The sequence below is a fragment of the Oncorhynchus gorbuscha genome, unplaced genomic scaffold (assembly GCF_021184085.1).
Source record: "Oncorhynchus gorbuscha isolate QuinsamMale2020 ecotype Even-year unplaced genomic scaffold, OgorEven_v1.0 Un_scaffold_2751, whole genome shotgun sequence".
Taxonomy (NCBI): domain Eukaryota; kingdom Metazoa; phylum Chordata; class Actinopteri; order Salmoniformes; family Salmonidae; genus Oncorhynchus; species Oncorhynchus gorbuscha.
This window is the reverse complement of record NW_025747177.1, coordinates 160-10,496: the sequence shown is the minus strand read 5'-3', so window position 1 is coordinate 10,496 and position 10,337 is coordinate 160.

Sequence of the window (10,337 nt, the reverse complement as noted above, 5' to 3'; positions counted from 1 at the left end):
AACTCACACACATTCAAGAACTCACACACATTCAAGAACTCACACACATTCTAGAACTCACACACATTCAAGAACTCACACACATTCTAGAACTCACACACATTCAAGAACTCACACACATTCTAGAACTCACACACATTCAAGAACTCACACACATTCAAGAACTCACACACATTCTACAACTCACACACATTCTACAACTCACACACATTCTACAACTGACACACACATTCTACAACTCACACACATTCTACAACTCACACACATTCTACAACTCACACACATTCTACAACTCACACACATTCTACAACTCACACACATTCTACAACTCACACACATTCTACAACTGACACACACATTCTACAACTCACACACATTCTACAACTCACACACATTCAAGAACTCACACACATTCTACAACTCACACACATTCAACAACTCACACATCACACACACACACATTCTAGAATGGGTGCGTTCCAGGCCGACTACCAATGTGTGTGTGTGTGTGTGTGTGTGTGTGTGTGTGTGTGTGTGTGTGTGTGTGTGTGTGTGTGTGTGTGTGTGTGTGTGTGTGTGTGTGTGTGTGTGTGTGTGTGTGTGTGTGTGTGTGTGTGTGTGTGTGTGTGTGTGTTGAATGCTGTACCACTGAGCAAAACAACTAATAAAAGTCCCATGATGGTAGTGACTGTCCAGTACTGTAGATCACTAATAATTAATAAAATACTATATCATTTATTACATCACATGAATAAAATACTTCAGTTGTTGTGTATATTTAGTGCCTTCAGAAGGTATTCACACCCTCCTTTGGACTTTTGACACATTTTGTTGTTACAAAGAGTAAAATAAAATGGATTGAATTGTCATTTTCTCGGTTAACAATCTACACAGAAATATTCTCTCAAAAGTGGTAGGAAAATTTTTTTGAACATTTTATTACAAATGAATGAAAACTACACCACGAATATAATAAAATACTAATAATAAAATACTAATAAATATTATTTAATGAAAACTACACCACGAATATACCTTTGATAAATAGATACATATTCCCCCTCCCTCCCTCCTTCCTCCCTGAGTCAATACATGTTAAGAAACCCATTGGCTCTAGGAGTCATTACAGCTGGGAGTCTTCCTGGGTCTCTAAGAGTCATTCAGCTGGGAGTCTTCTTGGGTAGTCTCTTATCATTACAGCTGGGAGTCTTCCTGGGTAAGTCTCTAAGAGTCATTACAGCTGGGAGTCTCTCTGGGTAAGTCTCTAAGAGTCATTACAGCTGGGGTCTTCCTGGGTAAGTCTCTAAGAGTCATTCAGCTGGGAGTCTTCTTGGGTAACAGCTCTTCTTAAGTCTCTAGAGTCATTCAGCTGGGAGTCTTCTTGGGGTCTTCTTGGGGGGTCTTCTTGGGTAAGTCTCTAGGAGTCATTACAGCTGGATTGTACAATATTAGCTCATTATTCAAATTCTTCAAGCTGGTTGTTGGACAGTCAAATCTGTAACTAGGCAACTCCGGGAACATTCAACGTTGTCTTGGTAACTCCAGTGTAGATTTGGCCTTGTGATTTAGGTTGTTGTCCTGCTGAAAGGTGAATTTGTCTCCCAGTGTCTGTTGGAAAGCAGACTGAACCAGGTTTTCCTCTAGGATTTTGCCTATATTCCCCTTTTCTTTTTTATCCTAAAAAACTCCCTTGTTGATGACAAGCATACCCATAACATGATGCTTGAAAATATGAAGAGAGGTACTCAGTGATGTTGTGTTGGATTTAACCCCAAAACATAACCGTTTATAATTCAGGACATCGTGTTAATTATGTTAACCATCCACAGGGATGCTGGCCCATGTTGACTCCAACGCTTCCCACAAGTTGGCTGCTCGTGGATCTTTACCTCCAACCTGTTGACTCGTGGCATAATGGCTGCATGTGGTTTTTCTCTGTTCCCAAGTCCTCCCATCAGTGTTGAAACAGAACCGGGGTTCATCACACCAGGAAATGTGTTTTTTTTTCAGTGTTTTCGGCCCAACTACAACCACAGTTTGTGTTGTTATTTGCTGAAGGAAGTGTAACTCTGTCCGTCGGCTGATGAGGTGTACGACCTCCTTTTTATGGGTCGTGTGTTTTTACAGAACTGTCAGTTGTACTAACTGCGGCCCGTCTGTTGATCTGCACACTTAGTGTCAGCCACCCTTTGACCTCTTTCATCAGTGACCCGTTTTCAACCACTGGTCCTGACCGTTGGCTGGATGTCCTTTGGGTGGGGGACCAACCTCCCCTGTTATTGTAATGGTGAGAGGTTAGCATGTTTTGGGGGTATGCTAACCTTCCCTGTTATTGTAATGGTGAGAGGTTAGCATGTTTTGGGGGTATGCTAACCTCCCCTGTTATTGTAATGGTGAGAGGTTAGCATGTTTTTGGGGTATGCTAACCTCCCCTGTTAATGTAATGGTAAAAGGTTAGCATGTTTTGGGGGTGTGCTAACCTCCTGTGTTATTGTAATGGTGAGAGGTTAGCATGTTTTTTGGGGATGTGCTAACCTCCTGTGTTATTGTAATGGTGAGAGGTTAGCATGTTTTGGAGGTATGCTAACCTCCCCTGTTATTGTAATGGTGAGAGGTTAGCATGTTTTGGGGGTGTGCTAACCTCCTGTGTTATTGTAATGGTGAGAGGTTAGCATGTCTTGGGGGTATGCTAATCTCCTGTGTTATTGTAATGGTGAGAGGTTAGCATGTCTTGAGGGTATGACGTGTGCATCTGTAACTCTCTCACTCATCATTATTCTTGACACACTCAAACCAGTACGCCTGGCACCTACTACTTCCTCATTCAAAGGTACTTCAATTTTTAGTCTTGGCCATTCACCCTCTGAATGGCACACAGACACAATCCATGTCTCATTTATCTCAAGGCTTAAAAATCCTTCTTTATCCCGTCTCCTCCCCTTCATCTACACTGATTTGAAGTGGATTTAACAGGTGACATCAATAAGGGATCATATCTTTCACATGGATTCACCTGGGCAGTCTGTGATGGATGTTCCTAGAGCAGGTGTTCCTAATGTTTTATCAGTGTATTCTGTGATGGAGAGAGCAGGTGTTCTTAATGTTTTGTCCACACAGTGTATTCTCAGGTAGCAGAAAATAAACCTCAGGAAGCAGCTGTTCTCTATTTCTCTCCACCAAGTGTTCTTCTGTCTCTTCTCTCCAATGTAATGTTCAGACTGGCGTAAAATAAACACACAAACCGGACAAGGAGGCGCGCAATGGATTATGGTCATTGTAGTTAATTACCACCTTTTCCTGCACATCACACTATGTAGACTATTGGTCCGTTGAGAAACTACAACTCCCTACTACATCACACAGTTCAGACTGGGTCTGATTTATCTCTAGAGAAACTACAACTCCCTAGTTGCACAGTTCAGATTTATCTCTTGGTTGAGCTGATTTCATCTCTCAGAGTTTAAACTACAGATACTACATCACACAGGTCTGGGTCTGATTTATCTCTAGAGAAACTACAACTCCCTACTACATCACACAGTTCAGACTGGGTCTGATTCATCTCTAGAGAAACTACAACTCCCTACTACATCACACAGTTCAGGCTGGGTCTGATTTATCTCTAGAGAAACTACAACTCCCTACTACATCACACAGTTCAGTCTGGGTCTGATTTATCTCTTGAGAAACTGGGCAAAGCATTGAGCTCACAGAGAAAAGGAAAAACAGAAATGGAATTCAAATAATTGAACCAATTCAGTCAATTAGATGTTTAAAAAAACTACATGTAACCTGGGGGTGAATCCTCAGCACAACATTGCAGAGACCAGGTTCTGAATTACACTAGACACCTGGGGAGTGTTGGTCAGAGACCAGGTCATTGGCTGAATGTCCCTAGACACCTGGGGAGTGTTGGTCAGAGACCAGGTCATTGGCTGATTGGGGAGTGTTGGTCAGAGACCAGGTCATTGGCTCAGACACCTGGGGGTGTTGGTCAGAGACCAGGTCATTGGCTGAATGTCCCTAGACACCTGGGGAGTGTTGGTCAGAGACCAGGTCATTGACCCTACACCTGGGGGTGTTGGTCAGAGACCAGGTCATTGGCTGAATGTCCCTAGACACCTGGGGAGTGTTGGTCAGAGACCAGGTCATTGGCTGAATGTCCCTAGACACCTGGGGGTGTTGGTCAGAGACCAGGTCATCTACTCCCCTAGACACCTGGGGAGTGTTGGTCAGAGACCAGGTCATCTACTCCCCTAGACACCTGGGGAGTGTTGGTCAGAGACCAGGTCATTGGCTGAATGTCACCTGGGGAGACACCTGGGGAGTGTTGGTCAGAGACCAGGTCATTGGCTGAATGTCCCTAGACACCTGGGGAGTGTTGGTCAGAGACCAGGTCATCTACTCCCCTAGACACCTGGGGAGACACCTCATCTACTCCCTAGGGGGAGTGTTGGTCAGAGACCAGGTCATCTGAATGTCCCTAGACACCTGGGGAGTGTTGGTCAGAGACCAGGTCATCTACTCCCTAGACACCTGGGGAGTGTTGGTCAGAGACCAGGTCATCTGAATGTCCCTAGACACCTACTCCCCTAGACACCTGGGGAGTGTTGGTCAGAGACCAGGTCATCTAATGTCTCCCCTAGACACCTGGGGAGTGTTGGTCAGAGACCAGGTCATTGGCTGAATGTCCCTAGACACCTGGGGAGTGTTGGTCAGAGACCATCTACTCCCCTAGACACCTGGGGAGTGTTGGTCAGAGACCAGGTCATGGACACCTGAATGTCCCCAGGTCAGACACCTGGGGAGTGTTGGTCAGAGACCAGGTCATCTGGTCTCCCCTAGACACCTGGGGAGTGTTGGTCAGAGACCAGGTCATCTAGGGGAGTGTTGGTCAGAGACCAGGTCATCTACTCCCCTAGACACCTGGGGAGTGTTGGTCAGAGACCAGGTCATTGGCCCCTAGACACCTGGGGAGTGTTGGTCAGAGACCAGGTCATTGGCTGAATGTCACTAGACACCTGGGGAGTGTTGGTCAGAGACCAGGTCATCTACTCCCCTAGACCCCTGGGGAGTGTTGGTCAGAGACCAGGTCATTGGCTACATCACTAGACACCTGGGGAGTGTTGGTCACAGGTCCTACTCCCCTAGACACCTGGGGAGTGTTGGTCAGAGACAGGTCATCTACTCCCCTAGACACCTGAGTGTTGGTCAGAGACCAGGTCATCACTCCCTAGACACCTGGGGAGTGTTGGTCAGAGACCAGGTCATCTACTCCCCTAGACACCTGGGGAGTGTTGGTCAGAGACCTGGTCATTGGCTGAATGTCCCTAGACACCTGGGGAGTGTTGGTCAGAGACCAGGTCATCTACTCCCCTAGACACCTGGGGAGTGTTGGTCAGAGACCAGGTCATCTACTCCCCTAGACACCTGGGGAGTGTTGGTCAGAGACCAGGTCATCTACTCCCCTAGACACCTGGGGAGTGTTGGTCAGAGACCAGGTCATCTACTCCCCTAGACACCTGGGGAGTGTTGGTCAGAGACCAGGTCATCTACTCCCCTAGACACCTGGGGAGTGTTGGTCAGAGACCAGGTCATCTACTCCCACCTGGGGAGTGTTGGTCAGACACATCTGACACCTGGGAGTGTTGGTCAGAGACCAGGTCATCTACTCCCCTAGACACCTGGGGAGTGTTGGTCAGAGACCAGGTCATCTACTCCCCTAGACACCTGGGGAGTGTTGGTCAGAGACCAGGTCATCTACTCCCCTAGACACCTGGGGAGTGTTGGTCAGAGACCAGGTCATCTACTCCCCTAGACACCTGGGGAGTGTTGGTCAGAGACCAGGTCATCTACTCCCTAGACACCTGGGGAGTGTTGGTCAGAGACCAGGTCATCTACTCCCCTAGACACCTGGGGAGTGTTGGTCAGAGACCAGGTCATCTACTAATCTACCATTAACTCTCATTCCTCTCTAAATGTGTTGCACTTGTTCACTTCCCTGTCCTCTTTATGGCAGAATATTAAAAGTAGGTGACAACAAGACAAGATTACCATTTTTTTTAAACGCACCGACTTGGTGGAACGCCCCATATAGATGAATATATATTTCAGAGGACGTGTTGTTTCGGGTGAGCCTACGCTACCCTATAACCACACGGTCCCTACATGAAAGACCGCTGTAAAGAAACCTCGACCTCAAGTGGATTGCCTTTTTCACCTGTTTCCCTTTTAAAGAACCGAAAGTTGCTGACGCTTCGAACACACCGACAGAGTCTTTTTGGCATTTTTCGTTCATTTCCAATTGAAACCGCTGCGTTTGGATTTATCGAACGTCTGCGTCAAACTGTATTTTGAGTAGACGGCTGAACAGAAATGGTAGCAGAAAGTGAATGTTGAACTGTTTGTTGCGTACTTATCCAGATTAACACTTCCGTTTTGGGCTTGCGTGCGTTCTGAAGAGAATGGCGATCGCAACGTTGTCGGTTCGAATCCCACGGGGTGGGGGGACAATAATGAAAAATGTATGAACTCACAAGTCTGGATAAGAGCGTCTGATACATTTTGTAAATAGATCAAGAATATGATAACTTTTTTAAGCCTACTCTGCCCTTGTTTAGAGATATGAGCGAGGAAAAAAATAGAGAGAAAGAAAGAGGCAGCGGTCGTCCTGCGTTCTATTTATATCTCCCGTCCAGGGGAGCGGCAGACCTTCCAAACTGACAGAATATCGTGTGTGTGTGTGTGTGTGTGTGTGTGTGTGTGTGTGTGTGTGTGTGTGTGTGTGTGTGTGTGTGTGTGTGTGTGTGTGTGTGTGTGTGTGTGTGTGTGTGTGTGTGTGTGTGTGTGTGTGTGTGTGTGTGTGTGTGAGAGAGAGAGAGAGAGAGAGACTGTCACCAAACAGATCGACTGAGTTTGGTAGCCTTACTGCACGCACCACACACACACACTCTCCACAATGCCGCATCGGCCCAGCACGTCACCTACATCGAGCTAACCAAGTGCGGAGAAAAGGTGAGACGGCACCGGGTACGTCTCCAGGAAAGTGTCGGTTCGTTACAGAGATCATTGAGGAAGTCCGGAAGATGTTGATATAAGGACTTCTTCATCTGATATGATCTTTATTTTACTGAAGTCGGAACTTATTAACGCGCGACACGGTGCGTAAATTTATCCCGATCGTGCGTAAAATGATATTGTTGATTAGTTTTTTTTCTCCCGACGCGTTCCGCTTGCGTTTATTGATGTCTGTTTCTATACAGTTAGAATGTAATGTTTATTTGTATTTCATTGTTTATCTGATCGGTAGGCAGCATCATTTCATAGAACTTTTGGTAAATTCACTATTTCCTGATAACATTGCGGTTTGGACGTTGGCGCCTCATCTCTCTTTATAACAAACCATTATATTGCAGTTTATAACGCTTATTCCATCTGTCTGATTTTGAAACAATGAGACCATAAAATTAGTATAGTTGGAACAGTCAGCTGACATTTAGCGAGAGAACTATTCTCGACTAGACCCTCCACCGGCACGTCTAGGGGTGCGTCCCGAATGGCTCCACTATGGCCCCTGGTCAAAAGAAGTTCACTAGATAGGGAGTATTTGGGGGCTATTTGCGACGTAACCTTGGTGTTGCTGTAGAACAAGGTTGGAGACCTCCAAGGAGTCCAAATGTCACCTCGTTTCCTATGAGCAGCTGAGCAAAAATACACACACACACTCACTCACTCACTCACTCACTCACTCACTCACTCACTCACTCACTCACTCACTCACTCACTCACTCACTCGCTGACTCGCTCACTCGCTCACTCACGCACGCACGCACACACACACTGTGTATTATTGGTTATTTCACCTTGTACCTGTGTAGAGGTTGGTAGTGAAGTAGGCCTTGTAGCTGTGTAGTAGTAGGCCTTGTAGCTGTGTAGTAGTAGGCCTTGTAGCTGTGTAGTAGTAGGCCTTGTAGCTGTGTAGAGGTTGGTAGTGAAGTAGGCCTTGTAGCTGTGTAGTAGTAGGCCTTGTAGCTGTGTAGTAGTAGGCCTTGTAGCTGTGTAGTAGTAGGCCTTGTAGCTGTTTAGTAGTAGGCCTTGTAGCTGTGTAGTAGTAGGCCTTGTAGCTGTTGGTAGTGAAGTAGGCCTTGTAGAGGTTGGTAGTGAAGTAGGCCTTGTAGCTGTGTAGTAGTAGGCCTTGTAGCTGTGTAGTAGTAGGCCTTGTAGCTGTGTAGTAGTAGGCCTTGTAGCTGTGTAGTAGTAGGCCTTGTAGCTGTGTAGAGGTTGGTAGTGTAGTAGGCCTTGTAGCTGTGTAGTAGTAGGCCTTGTAGCTGTGTAGAGGTTGGTAGTGAAGTAGGCCTTGTAGCTGTGTAGTAGTAGGCCTTGTAGCTGTGTAGTAGTAGGCCTTGTAGCTGTGTAGTAGTAGGCCTTGTAGCTGTGTAGTAGTAGGCCTTGTAGCTGTGTAGAGGTTGGTCGTGAAGTAGGCCTTGTAGAGGTTGGTAGTGAAGTAGGCCTTGTAGAGGTTGGTAGTGAAGTAGGCCTTGTAGCTGTGTAGTAGTAGGCCTCGTAGCTGTGTAGTAGTAGGCCTTGTAGCTGTGTAGTAGTAGGCCTCGTAGCTGTGTAGTAGTAGGCCTTGTAGCTGTGTAGAGGTTGGTAGTGAAGTAGGCCTTGTAGAGGTTGGTAGTGATGTAGGCCTTGTACCTGTGTAGAGGTTGGTAGTGAAGTAGGCCTTGTAGCTGTTGGTAGTGAAGTAGGCCTTGTACCTGTGTAGTAGTAGGCCTTGTACCTGTGTAGTAGTAGGCCTTGTAGCTGTGTAGAGGTAGTAGGCCTTGTAGCTGTGTAGTAGTAGGCCTTGTACCTGTGTAGTAGTAGGCCTTGTAGCTGTGTAGTAGTAGGCCTTGTACCTGTGTAGTAGTAGGCCTTGTAGCTGTGTAGTAGTAGGCCTTGTAGCTGTGTAGTAGTAGGCCTTGTAGCTGTGTAGTAGTAGGCCTTGTAGCTGTGTAGAGGTTGGTAGTGATGTAGGCCTTGTAGCTGTGTAGTTGGTAGTGATGTAGGCCTTGTACCTGTGTAGTAGTAGGCCTTGTAGCTGTGTAGTAGTAGGCCTTGTAGCTGTGTAGAGGTTGGTAGTGAAGTAGGCCTTGTAGCTGTGTAGTAGTAAGCCTTGTAGCTGTGTAGTAGTAGGCCTTGTAGCTGTATAGTAGTAGGCCTTGTAGCTGTGTAGTAGTAGGCCTTGTAGCTGTGTAGTAGTAGGCCTTGTAGCTGTGTAGAGGTTGGTAGTGAAGTAGGCCTTGTAGCTGTGTAGTAGTAGGCCTTGTAGCTGTGTAGTAGTAGGCCTTGTAGCTGTGTAGTAGTAGGCCTTGTAGCTGTGTAGTAGTAGGCCTTGTAGCTGTGTAGAGGTTGGTAGTGAAGTAGGCCTTGTAGCTGTGTAGTAGTAAGCCTTGTAGCTGTGTAGTAGTAGGCCTTGCAGCTGTATAGTAGTAGGCCTTGTAGCTGTGTAGTAGTAGGCCTTGTAGCTGTATAGTAGTAGGCCTTGTAGCTGTGTAGTAGTAGGCCTTGTAGCTGTATAGTAGTAGGCCTTGTAGCTGTGTAGTAGTAAGCCTTGTAGCTGTGTAGTAGTAGGCCTTGTACCTGTGTAGAGGTTGGTAGTGAAGTAGGGCAGTAATCTTATGAAACGTCTCTTCTATTGTTGTTTAGACAATCCAGACATTGTTTTCAACCGACAGTAGTTTGTATCACTGACTGTACAGGACTGATTCCCAGCTGTAATCAGACAGCTAGTTTGACCCTACAGTACGGCTGGCAGACTCATAGTGTGTGTGTGTGTGTCATGGGGATTTATGTGTGTGTTGACTGACTGTCAGTGTGTGAAGGCTACGCAGGTCTCACACACACCAAGCCAAGAGTTGGTGTGTGTGTGTGTGTGTGTGTGTGTGTGTGTGTGTGTGTGTGTGTGTGTGTGTGTGTGTGTGTGTGTGTGTGTGTGTGTGTGTGTGTGTGTGTGTGTGTGTGTGTGTGTGTGTGTGTGCCCACCAAAATAACGGAAACACCAACGTAATGTAAACACCAAGATAAAGGAAACACCAACATAATGTAAACACCAAGATAAAGGAAACATCAACATAAAGGAAACACAGACATAATGTAAACACCAAGATAAAGTAAACACCAACTTAAAGGAAACACAGACATAATGTAAACACCAAGATAAAGGAAACACCGTCATAATGTAAACACCAAGATAAAGGAAACCCCAACGTAATGTAAACACCAAGATAAAGGAAACCCCAACGTAATGTAAACACCAAGATAAAGGAAACCCCAACGTAATGTAAACACCAAGA